The sequence below is a fragment of the Eptatretus burgeri genome, chromosome 12 (assembly GCF_056783735.1).
Source record: "Eptatretus burgeri isolate ZD-2024b chromosome 12, Ebu_testis_v1, whole genome shotgun sequence".
Taxonomy (NCBI): domain Eukaryota; kingdom Metazoa; phylum Chordata; class Myxini; order Myxiniformes; family Myxinidae; genus Eptatretus; species Eptatretus burgeri.
In genome coordinates, this window is record NC_140972.1 from 32,845,930 (window position 1) to 32,871,308 (window position 25,379).

General features: G+C 43.1%; 1 protein-coding gene across 8 annotated transcripts in view; it reads right to left on the bottom strand.

Moving 5' to 3' along the window:
- Positions 1–3,325, bottom strand: part of LOC147015374 (uncharacterized) — a 44,739-nt gene extending 41,414 nt beyond the window's left edge. For 5 of the 8 annotated variants that reach the window (XR_015050314.1, XR_015050313.1, XM_085850046.1 and 2 more), the window contains exon 1: positions 182–3,325. The gene's annotated coding sequence lies outside the window, so the exon portion shown is untranslated. The remainder of the gene's footprint in view (positions 1–181) is intronic. The other 3 variants (XR_015050311.1, XR_015050312.1, XR_015050310.1) reach the window with 3 other exon arrangements.
- Between the last annotated feature and the right edge of the window lie 22,054 nt (positions 3,326–25,379).

Genomic DNA, 25,379 nt, shown 5'->3' on the forward strand with positions numbered 1-25,379 from the left:
TAACATGGCCTAATCAAACTCTTTGCACAATAACCCCTCTCTAACATAACATAATACATCTTAGTATCAGGATATTGGTCAGGACAGAGAAAGAACAAAATTAAAGTGTTTTGAAAATGTTTTTGTTTTTTTTTCTCCCCCACCACATTTCAACAGCACATCCATCCAAATGTAACCCCACCTTGCAGCTTGTACTCCATCTTCAGGTGTTCCTCATTACACTTGGCATTCTGAGTTTCCTTTGCCTTCAAGTTCTTGTGTTGAAGGAATAATTTGTGCTGAAGGTGTTGACACAAACATTCAGTCTGTCTCAATTTTTCTTTCAAACGCAAGGCCTGTCCATTAAAATCATAAACCTGCACCGGCACATTTCAAAAACATGGAAACAAAGTTATCTTAATGTCCATAAAACTCCAGTAGGTGTCTCTGCTTCATGTAGAGGCAATTCTCACACTGAGGAGCAACAGGCTTAGTTTCTAACTCTCACTTTACAGGTACACTGTTCTGCAACTGGAAATGAAAAAATTCAACTTGTTAGTCAAGCAACAAATTGAAAACAGTTGGAAGGTAAGAGCAAGAAAAGACATCAATCATCGAATTAATGTGTCTACTAGTGTGTTCAGAGATTGACATAGCCATGGGGATACAACAATAACCAGGGGCCTATCCAAGGTCTTATCGGGAGAACAGACATGCATTTAAAACAAAATTGGAATGCAAATTGGTACGCGCTTGAATTACAAACGAGGAACTGTTTTGTTACTCGATCTTCATTTGCTATTAAACAGGAATTATGTTGGCAGATGCTATTACCTACAACTAATACCTTTTCACCACCTCAAAATAAATGATTCCATTCTTATCATTTTTGGCCCACATGGGACGTTTTTGGCCCACATCTTTCACGAAACAGCTGGCCAAGCAAGATGTTCGAAAGAAAGTGATTTGGGAATGAATTTGGAATTTGTTCAGGGTACGGCATTACAACCTCTTCTTCAAGAAAGACACCATGAGATCTTTATGGTGCATCATATCAGGCAGATTACAATCTGATCTGGAATTCAATGAAGAAACAGTAAACAGTTTTTTGAGGCCTCAGACATATTTCGGTGTTAATGAAACTCCAATAATCAAAAAGTTGTTCTTAGTAGAAAATGAAACATTCACTCACAAGTGTGTGACCTAAGTTGTAGCTTTCAAACTTTCTCCCTGGAGAAGCGTTTGTGAAGGTGAACATTAAGTTAGTGAGAATCGATTTATAGTTCGGGTGAGTTTACGGTAGTTAACTCGTGGGAACGACTTTATGTATCTCAATATGTGGTTCATGTACCACAACAATCCACCATACCTGCATCTTGAGTTAGTATTTTAATCTCCAGTTTATCAAGAATCAACTGGTTAATTTTATGACGAAGATTTGAAATGCATTCAAACTCGTCAAACGCATCATTCCCTTATGGTTGTATATAAAACGGATCTGCAAAAAAAACAAAAACAATCATCAACTCGAGGAACAAGTACTGTAGAAATGGAAACTAAAAAAAAACAAAAAAAACAAGCACTCGGTAGAGTGCAAAACCTCCGCCGCCAATACTGTTGGGTCACTTAAGTGAACCTGATATCCTATTCATTGTAGGTCAAAACAGATCAGACTCTACTGAACCACGATTGAATAAACTAAACTAGATCGACGCGCATGTAGAAATGCCCAAAAAAAAAAATCTAATTTTTTTGAAAAAAAAGGTGCAATTTTTTTTTTCTCTAACAAATTTTTTTGGGTTGGAAATCACTTAAAACATGTAGAAATGCAAAAACAAAAATTCAAATATTTTTTCAAAATGGCCGCCATAGCGTCCATATTGGACTTTGGACCAAGTCCAAAATCTAATGGCATGATCCTTGGACCATACCTAATCCCCCCACCAAGTTTCGTCGAAATCTGTCCAGGAGTTTTTTCCGTAATACTGTTCACAAACAAACAAACAAGCAGTCATAGACTGGTATTTACGAAATAGTCAACTTGACCTCTGACCTTGTCTAATAAAAGCTGTCTCTGGAGAAGGTAGCGACGCAAACCAGAAGTTTCTTCGATGATTCTGTACCAAACCATCAAAAATCGAATGTTTTGGATGTTTGACCTCACTGTGACCTGGCTTTTGACCAATTGTGACCAAAATCTAATCAGCACTAGCCATCACCCTCCTGAATCACGTGGTGCAATTTGACATTGGTAGCTTCTTCCGTTCTCGAGTTATCATTTTTTGGATGTTTGACCTCACTGTGACCTTGACCTTTGACCGATTTTGACCAAAATATAATCAGCACTAGCCATCACCCTCCTGAATCACGTGGTGTAATTTGACATTGGTAGCTTCTTCCGTTCTGTTCCGTAATACTGTTCACAAACAAACAAACAAGCAGTCATAGACTGGTACTTACGAAATCGTCAACTTGACCTCTGACCTTGTCTAATAAAAGCTGTCTCTTGAGAAGGTAGCGACACAAACCAGAAGTTTCTACGATGATTCTGTACCAAACATCAAAAATCGTAACGTCAACCGAAGTAAAAAATCTCCATTTCTCCACGCAATTATTTTATATTATTTTATTAAAGTCACAAAACCGTAATATTCAGCCATCCACCAACAATCTTTACATAATCCGACGGCTTAGCGAGTCAGGCATGCGACGATAACCTTTATTGGGATAAAAAAAAGACTTTTAAACACCATCTTTATCTAAAACACCGTCAGCAAGCACACGCAAAACCTTTAGGTGACTCAACGACGCCTCTGCTCGAGCGCGCTGCACCACGTGACGAGCCGCAACGCGGCGAGTGAAATATTTTTTATACAATCTTAAAACGTCTCCAAAACATCCGATTTTTACCAGAATTTCGATAACCGAGTGTTAAGCGTCCTAAGTGATCGCAAAAACCGAAGACAAAATTAAAATCGAAGTTAAAACGAACTCGTAATGTCGACTGAAGCAAAAATACTCCATTTATCCACATGAAGTTACGGAATTATGTTTGACCTCACTGTGACCTTGAACTTTGACCAAAATCTAATCAGCGCTCGCCATCACCCTCCTGAATCACGTGGTGTAATTTGACATTGGTAGCTTCTTCCGTTCTCGAGTTATCGTGCCTACACACAAACACACAAACAGAGGACGGAAGTCATCACTTACGAAATCAAACAGACAGGGGTGAAAACAGTATGCACCGTCCATCTTCGATGACGGAGGTTAATAAAAACAGAGTAATTCATTATCCGATGTTGGAATATAGGATGTTGTGAAATGAACATCATTTGGAGCAACCTTTTATATATTATATTTTTGGAATAGCCAATCTGTACAATTATTGAAGTGTGTGTGTGTGTGTGTGTGTGTGTGTGTGTGTGTGTGTGTGTGTGTGTGTGTGTGTGTGTGTGTGTGTGTGTGTGTGTGTGTGTGTGTGTGTGTGTGTGTGTGTGTGTGTGTGTGTGTGTGTGTGTGTGTGTGTGTGTGCAATATGTATCATATGTCACGTTTAATATGTGTATGATCTCATGTCCACATTTGTGTGTATTGTTACGGTTCTAGGAACCATATACATACAAACATACAGTTGTCCCGAAGTTAGTTATGCCATTAGTATACGTCGAGATAGATCCCTTCCTTGTGTGTAGTGGGAAGACACGGGGGTGAGTTGCAATGTTTTTTTAGTTAGGTTAATTAATCACTTTCTCCCCTTTTATTTTATCCCCCCTCTTATTGGAAACACAGTACCTTCCTCTCGCTTGCTTCTCTCGTTTGGGCTGGACAAGTGCTTCCACCACTTCCTCGCTGACCCAGAGACTCGTTTTTCCGAGGCAAAATCTCCACGTTCACTGTAGTAGTTCCTTCTCTGCGGGTCCAGAAATTTACAGGACACCAACCTGCAGCAGTTTGGTGATAGGAGTGTGATCTCCAACCCATTCCCCCCCCCCCATAGAGAAATTTACGGGATTCAGACCAGTGGTGTGCTTGGCAACCTCCCACTTTCCCTCCAAAATTAAGGGCAAGATCCAAATTTTATTCAACTATCGGTACGAACCATGCCGGACCAAGACGAGCTGGTACAGGTGGGTTCTGAGATAATGTTAGAAGAATCCGTAGCTCAGGACGACAGTTGTGAGGGAAATCTTTCCCTGCAGCCAAATTCAGAGGTAACATTGGGGGCAACGGCGCCAATTATACGAGGACCCCCTGCATCAAATTTCCCCCTCTGAGGACCTGGCAATCCCTGTCGGATCCGCGCCCGATCATGGCGGATCGGCTTCACAAAACCCATTTGACATGAGCCAGATGATGGAGATGATAAAACAAATAATGGATGCGAATGCGCAACCAATCAAGAGTGATATGCAAACACTAAGAGGTGATATGCAAAACATGGGAATAAACATGCAAAACGAAATGAAGGGGGATATGCAAAACATGGAAGAACGCATGGGTTGGAATATGCAAACACTGAAGGCGGGTCAGGAGGAAATGAAGGCAGGGCTGGCAGAGGTAAAGGTGTGTGTGTGCAAGTGTGATGGTGTGGGCAAGTGTGATGGTGTGGGAAGTGTGATGGTGTGGGCAAGTCTGGTGATGTGAAATAGTCTGGTGATGTGGGCAAGTGTGATGGTGATGTGAGCAAGTGTGGTGATGTGAGCAAGTGTGATGGTGTGGGTAAGTGTGATGGTGTGGGCAAGTGTGGTGGTGTGGGCAAGTGTGATGATGTGGGCAAGTGTGATGGTGTGAGGAAGTGTGATGGTGTGGGCAAGTGTGATGGTGTGGGTAAGTGTGATGGTGTGGGCAAGTGTGATGGTGTGGGCAAGTGTGGTGGTGTGGGCAAGTGTGATGGTGTGGGCAAGTGTTATGGTGTGAGCAAGTGTGATGGTGTGAGCAAGTGTGAGGATGTGAGGAAGTGTGATGGTGTGAGGAAGTGTGATGGTGTGAGGAAGTGTGATGGTGTGGGCAAGTGTGATGGTGTGGGCAAGTGTGATGGTGTGGGCAAGTCTGGTGATGTGAAATAGTCTGGTGATGTGGGCAAGTTTGATGGTGTGGGCAAGTCTGGTGATGTGAGCAAATCTGGTGATGTGAGCAAGTGTAGTGATGTGAGCAAGTGTGATGGTGTGGGCAAGTCTGGTGATGTGAACAAGTGTGATAGTGTTGACAAGTGTGGTAGTGTGAGCAAGTCTGGTGGTGTGAGCAAGACTGGTAAGCAACCGGGGTGGGGGTGTTCAATTACCAAGTTTGTTGTGGAACATTCACCAAGTGGCTTAAGCATTCAAGCAAGCAGTCCAACGAAACCTTTGATAAGGAATGGCTAGCTTAACAAGCAACAGCAAGCTGCGTCGGTCATGGGACACACCACACATGTGCTAAACTAAAGACCCTGTTCTGGTTCTGCCAGTTGTGTAACAAAAAAAAGTTTATTTCGGGTGATTTTCAACCCTTTTCATCGTTTGTTGAGCTATTTTCTGCGATTTTCAACACCGCTGGGGTAGTTTCGTTTCATCCTTGGGACAGGTGCTTTGACACGTTGCATTTGTTTTGGCTTTCTTAAAACCGCAATGTTCCGCAATCTGCATGGGTTAGTCCATTTACTAATGAGGAGTTGTTTTGTGTTCTCCAATAAATTGTTGTGTGGATTTGCTAAACAAGATTGATATGTATTAACTTTAGCAATGATACAAATGCTATTGTGATTATCGTTGTATTTGTACACATTAAACATAGTTATTATTCCACCTGCTTTCTCTACGAACAATCAACTCACCCCATAATTTTGTAATAGTCCTCTGTCATTAAACATTAGGGAAAAACATTTTTGAAACAATTCATTACATGACAGTGCTTTCTTTCCATGAGAAGAAAAATTCATTCCCTTTTCACTGTGTTTATCACCATTATGCCAGGTGTTGGCTTCATGGTTAGGATGGTGGGCTTGGGATCCCATGGATCCTGAGTTCAAATCCCACATGGCTGTTGCATTAATACCAGGTGGGGTCAACTCTGTCTGTCATCCTTCCAAGGTTGGCAAAAGGAGTACCAGCTTACTGGAAACAAGGGGCACTGCATCATTGCAAAGGGAGTACCAGCTTATTGGAAACAGGGGGCACTGCATTTGTTTGTAGGTGTTTTATGCACATCCACATCTTTTAAGTTTCAAACTCCAAACTCGGGGTACAAATACAACTTTGTGTGGAGGGTAACAGAGGCGATGGTGGCTGTGGCACCTGGGGGTGGCATAAGCTGGGCATTGCTCCCAGCAATGATGCAACCAGCAGCCGCAGGCTGCATACAAAATAATAATAACTTGCCAAAACCCCGTCACAGACGGATTCCGTTCCATGAGCCCAATATGACAATCAGTGGCGGCTCTTGTAAGAGCCGGATCCCAGTTGATGCACTCCATGGCCTTACCTAATGAGGCCTACAAAACGTCCTTGTACACGACATTTTGGTGTACACTACTCCTTGTGAAGAAGTCCCCTGATTTGTGCACGTGTCTACTTTGACGTACACCGACCGTGTCAAAACTTCTCAGGTCACAGTATCGAGAAAAACGTGACGCGACCGCTAGGAGGAGCACAAAATTGGTCCTTCAGTATTAATATATAGATTTAACCAGGCAATAATTCATTTGCCATCAGCATTCTTGTAATTTTTGCAAAAAGATTTTTTTCTTCAAAAATTCAATACTGGACATTAATTTTTGCATGAATATTTGCTTTCATGGTTTTAATTATACTAGTTCGTGCCCGTAGCTGCGTGCCCGTACGTGCAAACCATAAAAAAAAACCTTTCAAACAACTACACAGGCCGTTCCTTCGCTCTCGTAAACGACGACTGGACTGGGGCATTGTGTTTATCTATAAATGCGCATAAGAAATCGAGAAATTATTAGAATACAGTAAGTCATCACTATACGGAAGTGGTACGTGCCCGTACGGAATGTTCACATGCATTCCACGAATTATCGCTTGCATTGAAGTCACAACTGCTGTGATACTTACACACACAGAGTTAATTAAAATTCAAATTAAAATCAAGTTTACCTCCCTGTCTTTGCTTGCCATGACATTCGCTGCCATTGACCATTGCCACTCCGACCCCACGGTAACTAAATGGCACCCTTTCTCCATCGGCCACGCCTACGCAGCAACGTGTCTTGTCATTGGTTTGGTAAATAAATGGCCGCCGCAACGTGTCTTGTCATTGGTTTGGTAAATAAATGGCCATAACTTGGGAAGCACTTGTCAGATTAATATCAAACCTTGAAAAGGCATATCCACAGGGCCCCAGCAACATAGCTGGCAAGTTTCAATTAGATAGGACCAGTGGTTGTCGAGAAACAGCGGTCACACACACTGCTGGAATTATAGATAGATTTACAAGTGGTGAACCTTGTACCAGGTCCTCAATGAGACGTGCAAAATAACCGAAAACTGTGATCTCTTCTGCAGTGTGTGTGTGTGTGTATATATATATATATAATATATATCATAGATATGAGGCTCCGCGAGGAGGAGTGATGCAAGCGACATTTTTTAATGATATGATGATGATAGGGTAAGGGTTAAAATAGTGCTATATGGCATTAACTCCAAAATGGCCGATGTGTCCCTTAAAGGCCCAGTTACACCTTGACGTTTTAGCCAACGTATGCCGATTTTTGAAAAATTTTTCTAAAACGCTGGCACACGTTGAATACGTTATGGGTAAGTTTTGATAACATTGAGAGCACGCTGAAAAACACTGCCATACGTCGTTGTACGTTGGCTTTAAACGTTGTACTTTTTGGTTGTCCTCAAATTTTTGCATGCTTGAAATTTCACGACGTATGCCGGCGTATGACTCACACGTTCCGCTACGCTGGCTACAAGTTGTATGCACGGTCTGCGATCGTTGACAGACGTCAACACATGCTACTTGTAAGTTAATCATAAGTTGAGACACGCCGAGGTAATGTTTAGCGTACCCGAAACTTATTTCTAACCTGTGATTAACGTGTTATTGGCACGTTACGCGATCGTTGCCACACGTCGACAGACGTTACTTTTAAGTTACTCATAGGCTGAAAGACGTTGGTATAATGGATCGTCCTTGCGTCAGCGTCTACGGCCACGGCCAGGACACTTATTTGCAGCATTCTCAAACTTTTCTTCGGCATGACGAGGATGTTCAAACTTCGATGTCTAGCTTGGCTATGATTCCAATTGTCCATCGGCAGCGTCTATTTAAAATAGTCGAGTTTGAGCGTTTTAACACGTTCAGAAGAAACGCTTCAAATTTCCAAACCCCAGCGTCAAAAAACAAAGGCGAGTGACAGCAATTTAAATCGTTCATTGTAAACAATGAAAATAGCTGAGTGGTTCCGTTTAAAAGTCGTTGAGTGTAAAAAAATCCAATTGTTGAGCACAAGCGTCTACTTTCTATAGTGGGGTTTGAGCGATTTAGCACGTTCAATAGAAACGATTAAAATTTCCGAGCGCCAGCGTCACAAAATAAAGGCGAGTGACAGCAATTTAAATCGTTCATTGTAAACAATGAAAATAGCTGAGTGGTACCGTTTAAAAGTCGTTGAGTGTAAAAAAAAATTCAATTGTTGAGCGCAAGCGTCTACTTTCAATAGTGGAGATGCAGCCATTTTAATCGTTGAGTGAGCCTATGAATAGCAAACCCCACGTCACCGGCAAAGATAAACTGCCACACGATATGGATAAGTTAGGCTATCGTTGGGCATAGTTTGTGAACGCCGGCTACACGATAATTATTCGTTGGTATACCGTATCTATAAGTTATCGAAGCACTCTATGCACATTATTAGTTCATTGTGCATTTGTCCAACCCGTTATGAATAGACCTAAATCGTAAAAACAAGCCATAGCTCATTGTTGAAAAAGCCCCATAAAAAATTAGCCGCGAAGAACTTCGAACAATGGTGCAAAGATGTCTCCTACCCGTGGACACGAGGACGCAAGGAGGATCCATCATAAACAACACCCTCCCCCTCACACTCACCTACTACTGCCAACATGAACAAACTACTACCAATACTAATACTGATACTGATACTGATACTGTTACTGCTGACATGGACATCGACTAAAAAAGGACTCGAAAACACTGTTGGGTTCCCCTTTTATGAACACCATTTTTATATACCAATTCCCAAAATCGCTGGGAACACGTCTTTATATGGCAGTTGTAAGTTAGAAACATGTTCATTTATTTTTTTGTCGACTGGAAGACGTCATTGGAATACGTCTACATACGTCGATGTGTGTTGTGACCGCGTAAAGAATTGGTTCAAAGCACGTCAAACATAAGTTAGAAATAAGTTTCGCATAAAAAAGACATTACCGCGACGTGTTTCGACTTATGAGTAGCTTACAAGTAGCCTTTGTGGACGGGTGCAAGCGTCCGCATATCGTGTGTACAACTTATCCCCATCGCATGCGGAGCGTGTGTCATACGCCAAATACGTCGTAAAATTTTGAACATGTTTAAAATTTCTTGACGTACTCTACTTACTACGACGTATGATAGCGTACTTTAGCGTTATACTCATGTATACCAAACTTACTCATACCGTATTTGATGTGCCCCAATGTTTTAGACATTTTTCTTAGGTCGGCATACGCTGGCAAGATCGCCAAGGTGTGACTGCGATGTTGACACTTCCATTTCTACGGCAGTTACGATTCGAATGATTGTGTGTCAGCCTTTTAATAGGCTACGTCACGACATCGTCGGCGATGCGTGCAACGCGCTATGCCTAAGTTAGACTATCGTTGGGCATAGGTTGTGTAGGCCGACAACAGGTTCAGCATTCGTTGGTACAAGTTATCTATAACACAACGAAACGTTCTGTGTCCGATACGAATGCGTTATACATAAGACCAAGTCGCTATGAATACGTCCGAATCTTTGCCATCGCTGGCTAAAACGTCAAGGTGTGACTGGGCCTTTACATCACTTCTCCTCGCAGCGCCTCAAATGTATATATACATGTGCATATATGTATATACTGTTGCGGGCCGGGGGTCGGTGGAGAGAACGACCACTTGGTGGGGAAAGCTTGCATCGTCTCCCACCAAACCCCCCGGAATTGTAGGTCGTCGCTAGGATAACTCCGCGAGCCGGTGGGTCGTTTAACCGACCATGGAACGCCAATATCTCGACCGCGTGGTGGAGGGTTATGTTGTCTAGATCCAATGTACCCAAGTAACCACGTGGTCTCGGCAACCGGGGATCCACGCCCTCGAACGCCTGGCCGAACGGGATTCACTCTACCGGCAGCGGTAAAATTACACCTTCCAACTACCACTCTGCCACATACCTTTCCAGCTCGGATGTAGTCGAGCGGGCATTCCCAGGACGTCCCGGCTACAATTGTCCGATTACCGGGGATAAAACCCGCCTAAACTCAGATTCGAACCATGCTGGACCAATGCAAGAAGGGTCGGAAACGGACTGGGAACATTTCTGTGATGATTTATTTGCAGTAAATGAAGATGCAAAGCAAGACTTAAGGCCAAACAAAAAAGGAGTTTGTTTCCAGTTACCTACCGACCCATTGCTTTTATATGCGACCCTACGATTTTTGTTGACAATTTGGACTCGGGTGCGTTTGACTCAGGCACCGCCATTTTGAATTTACGTCAGTTAGAGTTTCAAAATGGCGGCACCCGAGTCAAACGCGCACGAGGACTGCTTTGTGGATTGGTCTTTTCACGGTTAGTTTCACCTATTGTGGCACTACCACATTTAGGGGTGGCCAGGTGGGGCCATGGCCCCGGGGCCCCCCACAATTTCGATGGCATTTTGAAAATCCCTTGAAAATGTGCTTCTAAAGTTTTATTGTCAGTGAATGAAGATTGTAAACTCTTTGTAAGGATATCTTTTCAAAATTGTCTGTCATTGTGAGGGTTCTTTTCAAGCTTTGGCTTTTTCAAGCCGTTTCTTCCATGGTCCACAGAACAGATCCAACGTGGTCAAAAATTCCGGGGCAAGCCTCGGGCATTGGGGGCCCGCATTCGGATCTTTTTTTGGATTGATCATCGATGCTTTTGATGGTTGAGCGTGACCAACTAACTACGGCACTGCCCGCCAGAACCCAGTAAGCACAGACGGAATACAGAGGTCCATTCAGGAGAGGTGAAAAGGTGAAAGTCGATGTGGTAAAACTAGGCCAGGCCAGCACAGCACACGGCCGGCAGGGGTAGTATTGTACACACTGAAACTGCGGCTGGCAGGGAACGCTGTCAGTGCCCTGCTTAAGGACCTGTCACACCTTGACGTTTTAGCCAGCGTATGGCAAGGTATCAAAATGTATGTAAAACGCTGGCATACGCTGAACTATTGATGTTTTTTTCCAGTTTAGGACGTATGCATAACGTATTAGTAACGTACACAGAACGTTTCGATAATATATAGATAACATATAAACGAATGCTGAGCGTGTTGTCGGCGTTCACAACCTATGCCGAACGATAGTCTAACTTATGCATAGCGTGCGGCAGCGTATCGCCGACGATTACGTGGCGTAGCATATTAAAAGGCTGCCGCTCGACGATTCAAATCATAACCGCACTAGACATGGAAGTGTCAAGCCGATGTCACACCTTGACGCTTTAGCCAGCGTATGCCGACATATGAAAAATTTGCCGAATACGCTGGCACACGTCAAAAACGTTATGGGTAAGTTTTGTATACGTTAAGAGCACGCTGAAATACATCGTAGTACGCCGACAAATTTTCAGCATGTTGAAAATTTTTCGACGTATGCCAGCGTATGACGCACATGTTCCGCATACGCTGGCCAGAAGTTGTAGGCACGTTACGCGATCGTTGACACACGTTACTTGTAAGATACTCATAAGTCGAAACACGTCGAGGTAATGTCTAGCGTACCCGAAACTTATTTCTAACCTATGAGTAACGTGCTTTGAACCTATGAGTAACGCATCTTCAACGCATATTGAATTATGTAGATGTATTTGATGTCTTCCGGACGACCACAGAACTTACTGAACGTGTTACTAACTTACAGCTACCGTATCATGGCGTATTGGCAGCGTTTAGGAGAATAGTTATATAAAAATGGGGTTCACACAGGAGGAACCAGTCAGTGTTCCAGACTCCATGGTTATTTTTTATTTTATTTTTTTTTCTTCGGCATGACTGTGATGTTGACACTGCGATTTCTAGTGCGGTTTTGATTTAAATCGTTGAGTGGCAGCCTATAAATTATATTATATTATAACCGCACTAGAAATCAGTGTCAACATCACTGTCATGCCGAAGAAAAAAAAACAAAAAAAAAACCATGGAGCCTGGAACACTGACGCTAAACATTACCTCGACGTGTTTCTACTTATGAGTAACTTACAAGTAACGTGTGTCGACATGTGTCAACGATCGCGTAACCTGCCTACAACTTATGGCCAGCATATGCGGAACGTGTGAGTCATACGCTGGCATACGTCAAAAAATTTCAAGCATGTTAAAATTTGTCGACGAGCTCAGCGTACTACGACGTATGCCAGCGTGCTCTTAACGTATTCAAAACTTACACAGAACATATTCGACGTGTGCCAGCGTTTTAGACAAATTTTTCATACGTCGGCATACACTGGCTAAATCGTCAAGGTGTGACAGCCCATTTACTGGTGCGCACAGCACAGTAACACGGTGTGACTTTCTATGTTCCAGGTGTGTAAAACATACTTGTTGTTCGTGATTCTGGTACGTCCCACATGCACTCTGACAATATCTCGGTTACTCGGTACCTACCAGCTACAGAAACTACAATGAGCGGCTTCGGTGACGACAGGCACAAATCCAGGGCTCCATGGAAATATGACAGTGGTCCTCAAAAGCGGAAATGTTCCAAGGAAAAAGATGAGACACAAGGCCGTCGTCGACAAGACCCGGAAAATCTCAGTTTTTCACTCCTGCACAAACAGGCGATTCGTCCATGACAGAGGTTGGAACACCAACAGAGAGAGAACAAGCGGATTTGTCAACGCAACCCCCGTGTCAAGATTTGCCCAACATCTCAGAAGGTTCCACCGATGAAGAACATGCATCAGATGAAGAAGCGTGAGATATACTGACTGATTGTGGACCTGGCTTTGCCAATTGTATTGGATGTTGGCCTCCTGAGCGACCGTCGTCAGAGATGATCGCCTCCTGGGCATCACGAGATTTGGAGCCCTTGCAGAATTTGACTGGTCCCTTTGATTCATCCATACAGTTCGTTGATGGAAGGAAACGCTGCTGCTCCAAGAATGTTTTTTACCGTAGACTACAAAACGGAGAGTCTGTGAAAAGGTTCTGGCTTTGCTTCTCCACATCAACCGGAAAACTTTACTGCATCGCTTGCAAGCTCTTTGGAGGCGCTACTGCCCTGGGCGGGGAAGGATTCAATGACTGGAAGCATGCCAGTCGTTCTATCGAGGTGCATGAGCGTTCGCATATACATTGTGCGAATATCATCCTCTTGTCAAACAGAGCAACATCCACAGGTCGTGTGGACACTGAACTCGTCAAACAGGTGAGTGAGATTGCGTCCTATTGGAGGGAGGTGCTGAAACGAAGTGTGAGCGTCATATCGTTTCTCGCTGACGTGGTCTAGCATTCCATGGATCGGATGAAATTGTTGGATCACGGACGAACGGTAACTACCTTGGTTTAATGGAATTACTTGCGGAATACGATCCATTTTTGGCGCAGCACATTCAGAAATATGCCAACCAAGGTAGTGGCTACACCAACTACTTATCATCTACGACATGTGAAGAGTTAGTCTCCATCATCGGAAAATCTGTTCTGCATAACATCGTCGCTCGTGTGAAAGAGGAATAATACTTCCCTGTGTCAGTCGAGTCTACTCCTGACATAAGCCACATCGACCAGCTCACAGTTATTCTACGATACATCGAGAACGAGGCTCCAGTGGGGCATTTCATGACCTTTCTGAGCAACACAGGACACACTGGACTCCAGCAAGCGACGGCATTACTGGATTTTTTGAAAGCCACTGGATTGGACATCGCTAACTGCCGAGGACAGTCTTACGATAACGCATCTAATATGAGTGGCCGATACAATGGGATGCAGGGAATGATCAAACAGGAGAACCCTCTCACAATATTTGTGCCTTGCGTGATGCAATCACTGAACTTAGTCGGTCAGTCAGCCGTGGGATGCTGTAGACCTGCCGCAGCATTCTTTGAATTCATGGAACAAGTGTATGTATATTTTACAGCTTCCACGTCGTGCTACGCCAGATTATTTGATGCCCTGAAAGCCAAAGGTCTGCAAGTACCAAAGCGCCTCAGCGACACTCGCTGGTCGGCTCATTCTGATGCAACCCGAGCTCTTGTAGATGGTTACAGCGAAATCATGGATGTCCTCGATGAAATCACAAACGATGAACAACTGAATAGTGAAACAAGAAACACCGCCGAGACACTTCACCAAACGATGTGCACGCTCGAGATAGGGTTCTATGCTGCTTTCTGGTCTGCTGTCCTTGTTAGATTTGATCGTACGAGTAAAACCCTTCAGTCGCAAGCTACCGATCTCAACACAGCCGTGCAGCTCCTCAAGTCACTGGCGAGCTTCGTGCAGTTATTACACGATTAGTTTGATACATTCGTTGTTGACGGAGTGGAGCGCTCAGGTACGGAGGAATTCGCTCGCTGATCGCGTAGACGAAAGCGTAATGTCCGCCTCACTCCCTTGGACTTCGGACACACTCCAGAAGTAGAACTAGACGCCAAGGAGTCCTTTCACATCAGTGGATACGTTGCAGTGATCAACGTACTGCTGTCGCAGTTGGAAAAGCGTACAAACGCTTTCAGCGAGATGAGCGACAAATTTGGATTCCTGCGTGCTCTTGTTCAACTCGAAGTGGAGCAGATTCGAGAGTCATGCTCGAAGCTCGTCGAGCTGTCTCGGGAAGATCTATCACCTGACCTCACAGACGAAATGATTCAGTTTCAAGCCATGATGAAGGAGTCAGAGCCAGACTCGGGCCGTGCTGAACTCGAGATGTACAGTTTTCTCATTGAGCGAAAACTCACCGATACTTTCCCAAACGTGGAAGTGCTGCTTCGGATTTACCTCTCACTGATGGTGTCGAACTGCTCCGGGGAGCGCTCGTTTTCGAAACTCAAGCTTATCAAGAACCATCTTCGCTCCACGATGGGGAAGCAGAGACTGGTCAATCTGACCATCATTTCAACCGAATCTGATGTGCTCAATTCCATGCAGGTTGACAGTATCATATCCGAGTTCACTGCCGCGAAGTCGCGCAGGAAGCTCGTCCATTGATTAAGGCACCGTGTGTATGTTCATCGATGTGGATGACACTGCCGTATATTTGCGGTCACTGGAAGTCTGCTATTAATCACCATTTCGGATTTCTCTTGTCCAGAGGGTTTTTAGAAGTTTGAAGATTTTTCGTCGAAGTTCGTAGTATGATTAATGACAGTGCGTCGTATGTTATTTTCTGATATTAGTCCATCTCTATCTCTTACTCTTGCAGCAACAGCATTTTTGTGATTTGATTTTAGAATGAGCTCAGAGATAAGTCATCAGCTCATAGATAAGTCACCAGCCATATCAATAACAATCCATCCATCTTGTCATATTGTCAGATTTAATTGTAATTTGTGAACAGATATGCCGAATCATTCCTGATCAGGATCTGCCAAATCTATAGATACAAGTTCAGTTGTTGATGAAAAAGCAGTTATAATTTAAGTTGTTGATTAATCTCCAAATTTGGGGGGCCCCCACAATCATTGTGCCCACAACCCCCCACATGGTAAATCCGGCCCTGTATTGTGGTGGTGATCGTGGTGATGATGGTGACAGTGGTGATTTGGTGGTGGGTGGTATGGTGGAGGTAGTGGTGATGGTGGTGCAATAGACTTGCTGTTGAACTTTTAATATATACATATATATATATATATATATATATATATATATATATATATATATATATATATATATATATATATATTAATAAACAATGCATATTTACAGCATGTTAAATATGCAGAGAAATTTAAGACAGAATAAAGTGCATTTTAGCAAGCCAAGTGCACCACCACCACCACCCCCCATCACACCACTACAACCACTAAGGAAAATAAACATTTTTAATCGAGTTATATGAATGTATTCATGGCAAAAAAAAAAAATTCCCGAACTACCTACCAAATTTTTTTGGCCATGCAATAGGAAACAAATGTTTGTTTTTTTTGGCCAAACACGAAGATGCAAGCAAGGAATATTTACAATGATCCAAAAACACTTTATTCAGTTCTACTTAAAGACGGGCCCACACGCAGACACACACACAAATGAAAATAAACCCAGAGTTCCTTATTGGACCCTCGCAGCCGAGGAGAGAGACGAGCTGGGGATCAGAGTCCAGCTGGGTACCTGACCATCGGAGGAAGGGGGTGCTCTGCGATGTAGCACCTGACAAAGGTCGTTGGTTTGGTCCCCAGTCACACGTGTGGGACTCGTGGTTCGTGGCGGAGCTCGGGTGGTGAATAGCAGGGTCCACAGAGGGGAGTCAGGGTCGCTCTTTCCTTTCCTTGTGGAGAGCCAGCAGAGACACGTTCGCCACCTTCACGACCTTCTGCTCAACCCTTCGCTTCAAAAGAACTGCACGCTCAACAACAACGCTCAGAGCCCTATCCAAAACCTTGTCAGAAACCCGTGGAGAACTTCCTCCAAGACCCTTCTTCCTCACTCGACTCTCAACCACCACAACCCTGTCAAAAACCTCAGAACAACCTTCGTAACAACACCCTTCGAAACCACCTGCCTCGAGAGTGCTTGGGAATTTATGGACCTCCCTCAACGGGGCGGGACTCACTCGAACAGACGTCACTTCCCGCCCTGATTGAACAGGCTCCTATGGGTTCGCCCTTTATGGGCGAGGTTTTGGCCCCTGCCAGGAAACCCCACCCACTCTTCCACATGGGTTCATACTTGTCGAGCAACAGTATCAATGTTGCAAAGGTCGTCGTGAAAGAGTTACAACGTTTGTGGAAGCCGAGAAACCGGAACCGCGAGATCCAGCCTCGGCACGTCATGGTGCGACAAGGCAGCCGGTTGGCGGTGGATCGTGACGGGGCAGAGGGGGGGTGGGATGGTTGTTAGATGGCTTGTTAGATGTAATAACCTAACTAAAAGAAATCGCAACACACGCCTTTGATTTTCCCACTAGATAAAAGGAAGGGGATCTGACTACACACATACTTAACGACATAACTGACTTTTGGGACATCTGTATGTTGAATGCAAATAGTTTCTAGATCCGTAACAAATAACAATACGTATATACATATATTTTACATATTTTTATACATATATCTAATATAATATGGAATAGGCAAAGCCTAGAAGCGAAAGTAGAATTCTTCTTACATTCGCTTCTGACTTTACATAAAACTTGTTCACAACTGTATACTTGCCAACTCTACCGTGGTACGTGTAAGCGCCGCACAGCTGATGATTTTGACGCAATTTCCGGTTACTTCGGCCTAGATTCGGGATCAACGATCAAATAATGTAAATCACGATTAAAAAATATTTTTTGATGATGCGGAAGATATCTTTATTAAAATTAACTTTGGGGAAAAAAATAATTGAATAAATAAATAAATAAACGATCACTTCTGGTCAAGAATAAAAGAAATTAAAAGTTCCGGAAAGAGTTTCAAAATCACTCCGTCATATTAAATACAAAATAAACACTTCCTCTCATAAAAAAATCACTTTCGGAAGTATAAAATTAACTTTGGGAAAAGATAATTGAATAAATAAATAAACACTTCCGGTCGTGATCTCCCGGCACGCATCATTCCCCATGACAAAAACCGGAAACAAAAAAAAAAACGGAAGCAAAATGGTCATAGCCAACGACACGGATTCACAATTGTCAGGGTATTGTGTTGTTTTTGTTGTTTCCTATTCTCTCATGTGCACGTAATAAGTAATATTCACAAGATAGAAATGAAACCCAATCGTGTTTATACACCGCACGGCGTTTAACAACAACCGGAAGCAAAAGGCCATAGCTAACGACAGGGATTCCAAATAGCCAGGGACATTGTGTTGTTGTTGTTTGTTTGTTTGTGTTTCCTATCCTCTCACGTGCACGCGTTAAGTATGAAGCTCACTGCGTTCGCTATAATTTGAAGTTTTTGTTTGTCTGCACGCGCTAATCTCCTGAACAATGAAAGAGAGGAGGAAACTTCTGAAACAAAAAATGTCGGGACGGGCCCTGGGGAGGTTATAGGCAAGGTAGCGCCGAGGCCCCTCGGCCGGGGAAGGGGGGGGGGTGTTTCCCCTCACCAACCCCCTGAGGCTTTGACTGCTGTGGCCCTATCGGGAAGTGATACTGGGCCCGCGTCAGACCTATATACAGAAGATTCAATTCATTCAAAAAGAACCCGGCAACACCAGGTGCATATATATATATATATATATATATATATATATATATATATATATATATATATATATATATATATATATATATATATATATATATACACATACACATATACAGTCCCCCCTAACAAACGGACGCCAACGTTGTCAGACAGAATGAAAACCCGTCATTCTTGTTACAAAAACAGCTAAAATTGATGAGAAAGTGGCCGAAATTGAAACCAACACAGTAATTACAGTCGCAATAACAGATATAACCGAAACCAAAACGTTTATTCTACACAAAAGAACGGTCGTGACGGACACAAGAACGGACAATCCCGAAATAGAACGGTGGGGAAGGGAAGCAACATCGGTTATTTCCGTCACGAAACGGAGGAGACCGAAGCAAAAGCGATTCATTCCGGTTACCATAACGTGGAAAACATGGCGGCTTGAAAAGTTCTTGAAGTTATGGTAAGTGCTGTAGTAATCAACAATAAACCTTTTCGATCGGCTTTATTCTCACAAAACCCATACGCATATCTACAACAACATAAATATACATAGGGTAAGAATAACAAAATACAATAACTTGTACACATAATACTGAAGGCAAATACCACATACGCATCACATAATAACGAAGTTAAACTCCATACTCTAACACCAATTACATTCCTCAGAGTACATTATTCCTAATATAGTATATAACATACCATTACTGTTCCAGCATGACTTTCCACGGAGTACGTGGTATACGTGTCAATACCAGCCATTGACCTTCATATACAGTGCTGCCACATCTGCCCAATTACCGTTGCCGCCAATTACAGTATGGCACTTATTATCACAACATTCACCCCCTTCCGAGATATCTATCTCTATAAATCTAGTCTAATAGGAGGACGAATGGTGCGACCGGATCTTCTTGGCACTGGAGGGTTATCCACAGCATCTGATTGCTGTGGAGTTGCAGGAACCATATCAGGAACGAGATCATCCCCCTCTGAGCAGGGTGCGTCTTGGGGACTACCCTGGGGAATTACATTTTCTTCAGAAGCCTGAGGTAGAATTTGGGGTTCACTCTTGGATGGGGTTCCAATTGGGGCTAAGTGTCTAACAGAGACCGTAGTTTCCCTGCCATCCGGGTAGCGAGCATGGGCATAGTGGGGTCCTGCTTGGAGGAGGTCGACTTCATCCACAAGGGGATCAGTTTTATTCATGCGTACGTGACGCTTCAGCAGGACTGGCCCAGGATTGCAGAGCCAAGTAGGCACCGAGGCTCCCGAGGAAGAAGGACGAGAATAGTTCAGAAGTCTTTCATGAGGGGTAGCATTGGTTGCTGTAGACAACAGTGAACGAATTGAGTGGAGAGCATCAGGCAGAACAGTCTGCCAGCATTTGATGGGTAGATTACGGGATTTTAAAGCCGTTGTGATTGCCTTCCAAATGGTACCATTGAACCTCTCCACTTGGCCATTCCCTTGAGGATTATAGCTAGGAGTTCTGCTTCCAGCGATCCCCCTACTGGCAAGGAAGTCTTGTAATTCCTTGCTCATGAAGGAGGATCCCCGGTCCGAATGAATGCAAGCCGGCATTCCGAAAATAGCGAACAGCTGACAGAGGCACTTGATAACCGTGGAAGTGGTCATGTCGGCACAAGGAAATACAAAAGGAAACCGTGAATATTCGTCCACAATGTTAAGAAAATACTGATTCTTATCTGTACTCGGAAGAGGCCCCTTGAAATCTATATTGAGACGCTCAAATGGCTGAGTAGCTTTGATGAATCTAGTCTTATCTGGTTGGTGATACTTGGGCTTGCATTCTGCGCATATTCTACAAGATCCAACAACCTGCCGGACATCCTCGACAGAGTTTGGCATATTCTTAGATTTCACAAAATGGTATAAGCGGGTAACCCCTGGGTGGCACAAGGCTTCGTGGAGGTTAAACAGTGAATGTCGATCGTGGCATGCCATCCCACAATAAGACCTGGAGAATGTATCAGAGGGAATGTTTTCTCGACCAGGACGATACACAATGTCAAAATCATAGCAAGATAATTCCATCCTCCAACGCATGAACTGATCATTCTTTATCTTATTTTTATGCTGCTTATCAAACATATAGCTTACTGATCGTTGATCTGTCTTCATAGTAAAATGTCTGCCTGTCAAATACTGTCTCCAGTGGCGAACTGTTTCAATAATAGCCTGGGCCTCCTTCTCAATAGAAGCATGACGACATTCGGGTCCCTGAAGGGTTCGGGAAAAGAAGGCTACCGGACGTCCTGCCTGGGTGAGGACTGCAGCAATTGCTACATCCGAAGCATCGGTCTCAACTTCGAAGGGTATGGATTCGTCAATCGCCCTCACCACTGAACCTTCAATGTCTTGCTTAAGTATATGGAAAGCCGCTTCTGCTTCCCTTGTCATGGGAAATGTAGTAGTGGCACACAGTGGGCGGATCTTGCTTGAGTAGTCATATATCCACTGTGAATAATAGGCAAAGAAGCCAAGGATGCGTCGGAGCGATTTCATGTCCCGAGGCACAGGCAAGTCCTGCAAGGGTCGGAGTCGTTCAGGATCCGGGCGCATTTCCCCTCCTTCCACCACATATCCGAGAATACTGAGCCTGTTAGTTGAAAAGATGCATTTGTCTTCATTGTAAGTTATATTCTTTCTCTTCGCAGCCTCAAGAAATTTCGTGAGATTAGCATCATGCTCTTCCTGAGTCATGCCGCAAATAGTAATGTTGTCTAAGTAAGCAAATGTTCCAACCAGTTCTTCTTCTTGGATGAAAGAATCCACGATACGTTGGAAGCAAGCCACTCCGTTGGTGACGCCAAAGGGAACCCGAGCAAACTGATAAAGGCGTCCACAGGCCTCAAAAAGCGGTGTATGGCTTATCTTCATTTCTGATGGGGATTTGATGATACGCACTACGGAGGTCAATCGTACTAAAAACACGGTATTGAGCAATCTTGTTAACAGTGTCATCTATACGAGGCAGAGGATACCCGTCAAGAAGTGTAAATTTGTTGATAGTTTCTGAATAGTCCACGGCTAAGCGTTTCTTGTGAGTTTCGTTCTTAACGACAACAACCTGTGCACGCCAAGAGGAGTTACTGGGCTCTATAATACCTTCCTTCAACATCCTTTGAATTTCCTTTTCAATGAATTTACGATCATCAGGAGAGTACCAGCGTGATCGAGCAGCAACAGGATAACAATCAGCTGTCAAGTTGGCAAACAGTTCTGGAGGGTCAACACATAGTGTACTGAGTCCACAGATAACAAGAGGAGGCAAACTACCTCCATATGTCAGTGTAACACTATCATGCAGTCCCTGAAAATCCTGGCCCAAAACTATATCTGAACACAGCTGAGGGAGTATGGACAGACGCACATCTTGGTAGCACCGACCGTTTACTTTGATATTGACTTGACAGAACCCTGATGTATGAGCGGTGAAGGAAGTGGATGCCATGGAAACATTGCCTTGGGTGTGATGTACACTTAAGGAATGGCACTTAACGAGGTCGGGATGGATAAAACTTTCTGAACTACCACTATCAATAAGGCCATCCAATTCCACTCCATTGAGCGTGACCCTCACAACCGCCTTTGATAACACCCCTGGGGCAGTGGCAGAAGACACAGCCGCTAGCGTTGCCTGATCAGAGGAAGTTGCACAAGCACCAGTAGCTACTGATGAAGTACTACGGCACACCTTAGCAAAATGACCCTTTTTCTGGCACTTATGACACACAGCCTCTCGTGCCGGACATTTTACACGTGGGTGTTTTAAAAAAACCACAAAAGAAACATTTAACACCCGTAGCAGCTATTACAGTTGTGGGTTCCACTTCACCGGTATTCTGATTGGATGAGGCAGCACCCAATGAACGGGAGGGTTGAATAACACAATAAGATTCTGAATTTCTTTGGGCTGAATCTAGAGATCTAGCCTGATCAAACATGGTAGCTAAATCTAAAGTCTTATTCTCTAATAAACGTTGTCTGATCAGTGGTGACTGCAGGCCGCTAATGAAGGCATCCCTGATGGATTCTTCGCAATGTTGAGTTGCTGTTACAGCCCCAAAGTTACACTCTTTACTTAACGTTTTCAGAGTCAGAAGGTATTCATCTAAGGACTCTCCGACCTGCTGGCGGCGAGTTGCAAGACGATGGCATGCAAACACTTCATCAGTGGGCTTTACGTACTGTGACTGTAAAGTACGGATAGCCTCATCATAAATGGTACACTCTGATATAGTTTCGTATAGTCTTGGTGAGACAAAATTTGTAAGCAGACTCATCTTATCCAGATTATCCTGTGGTAGAGCTCCCAGGAAGTTTTCGAACGTCTTTAACCAGTGTTTCCATTTTTGTGCCGCCGTGGGTGAACTGGGATCCGAATCCAACCTCTCTGGTCTCAGCAAACGCTCCATTACAGTGTAGGCCTCGGCGCTCTTCTGGTCCAATCCAACCAGGTAGGTTTTGTGAGAATAAATTATTGTTGTAGTAATCAACAATAAACCTTTTCGATCGGCTTTATTCTCACAAAACCCATACGCATATCTACAACAACATAAATATACATAGGGTAAAAATAACAAAATACAATAACTTGTACACATAATACTGAAGGCAAATACCACATACGCATCACATAATAACGAAGTTAAACTCCATACTCTAACACCAATTACATTCCTCAGAGTACATTATTCCTAATATAGTATATAACATACCATTACTGTTCCAGCATGACTTTCCACGGAGTACGTGGTATACGTGTCAACACCAGCCATTGACCTTCATATACAGTGCTGCCACATCCGCCCAATTACCGTTGCCGCCAATTACAGTATGGCACTTATTATCACAACAGTAAGTTAACTTTAACGTAGTCTGCCTTGAATATATCATGTGTGTTAATGAAAACCCGTTTGTGGTACGGGATATTATACAAGCAGCAATAAATGCGCCCTCTTGACTTAATGTGTGGCTGACATTTCGTGCAATTCGTGCCCCCCGTGCTGCAGTGATCAGTGACGATTGATCGTTTATATTTGCACGAGGTAAAATTTGATAGTAATAATAAATTGCAAATTCCAATAAAATACCAAAGTTAATATGAAGTAAAAACTGTAAAAAGATCCCATACACGATCCCCTATGTTGAACTGGGCCTACACAACTAGCGATCCTTCACTCGGGGGCTCGAAATACAGGCAAACCAAACATTATCATCACAACAAAATTCGGTTCAATAAATTGTTAAAACTACATCAGGTACTACCCAATATATATTATCTATATTACATTTATGTTCGAGGCACAAGCACTAAAAATTTACATACCGTAACAGGTCGTTCTACTGCATCCGCCATCTTGTTCGCACAACAGTAACTGGAATGAACCGCTTTTGTTTCGCTCTAGGACGTTTCGCGACGGAAATAACCAATCTTGCTTCCCTTCCCCACCGTTCTATTTCGGGATTGTTCGTTCTTGTGTCCGTCACGACCGTTCTTGTGTGTAGAATAAACGTTTTGGTTTCCGTTATATTTGCTATTGCGACCGTAATTACTGTGTTGGTTTCAATTTCGGCCACTTTCTCATCAATTTTAGCTGTTTTTGTAACAAGAATTACGGGTTTTCATTCCGTCTGACAACGTTGGCGTCCGTTTGTTCGGGGGGCCATATATATATATATATATATATATATATATATATATATATATATATATATATATATATATATATATATATATATATATATATATATATACACATTCACATATATATATATATATATATATATATATATATATATATATATATATATATATATACATAAATATACACATTCACATATATATATATATATATATATATATATATATATATATATATATATATATATATATACATAAATATACACATTCACATATATATATATATATATATATATATATATATATATATATATATATATATATATATATATATATATATATATTGAATTGGAAATTGAAGGGGTGATGATGAATGTCATCAGTGCATATGCCCCACATATGGGGTGTGAGATGGAATATAAAGAAGATTTCTGGAGTGAGTTAGATGAAGTGGTGGAGAGTGTATCCAAGGATGAAAGAGTGGTGATTGGAGCAGATTTCAATGGACATGTTGGGGAAGGGAATAAAGAGGATGAGGAGGTGATGGGGAGGTACGGTCTCAACAAGAGAAATGTGGAAGGGCAAATGGTGGTAGAGTTTGCAAAAGAATGGAAATGGCAGTGGTAAACACGTATTTCAAGAAGAAGGAGGAACACAGGGTGACATACAAGAGTGGAGGAAAGTGCACACAGGTGGATTACATCTTAAGTAGGAGATGCAACCTGAAAGAGATTAGTGACTGTAAGGTTGTGGCAGGGGAGAGTGTAGCTCGACAGCATCGATTGGTGGTCTGCAGGATGACTTTCGAGGTGAGGTTGAGGAAGAGAGTGAGGGCTGAACCAAGGACCAGATGGTGGAAGCTGAAGGAGGAAGACTGTTGCGTGAAATTTAGGGAGGAGGTGAGACAGGCGCTGGATGGTGGTAAAGATGGGTGGGATGATTGGGCAACGACAGCAGAAGTTGTGAGGGAGATAGCGCGGAAGGTACTTGGTGTGACATCTGGACAGAGGAAGGAAGATAAGGAGACTTGGTGGTGGAATGAGGAAGTACAGGAAAGTATAAGGAAGAAGGGGTTGGCTAAAAAGAAGTGGGATAGTCAGAGAGATGAAGAAAGTCGGCAGGAGTACAAGGAGTGGCGTCGAAAAGCAAAAAGAGAGGTGGCAAAGGCCAAGGAAAAGGCATATGACGAGCTGTATGAGAAG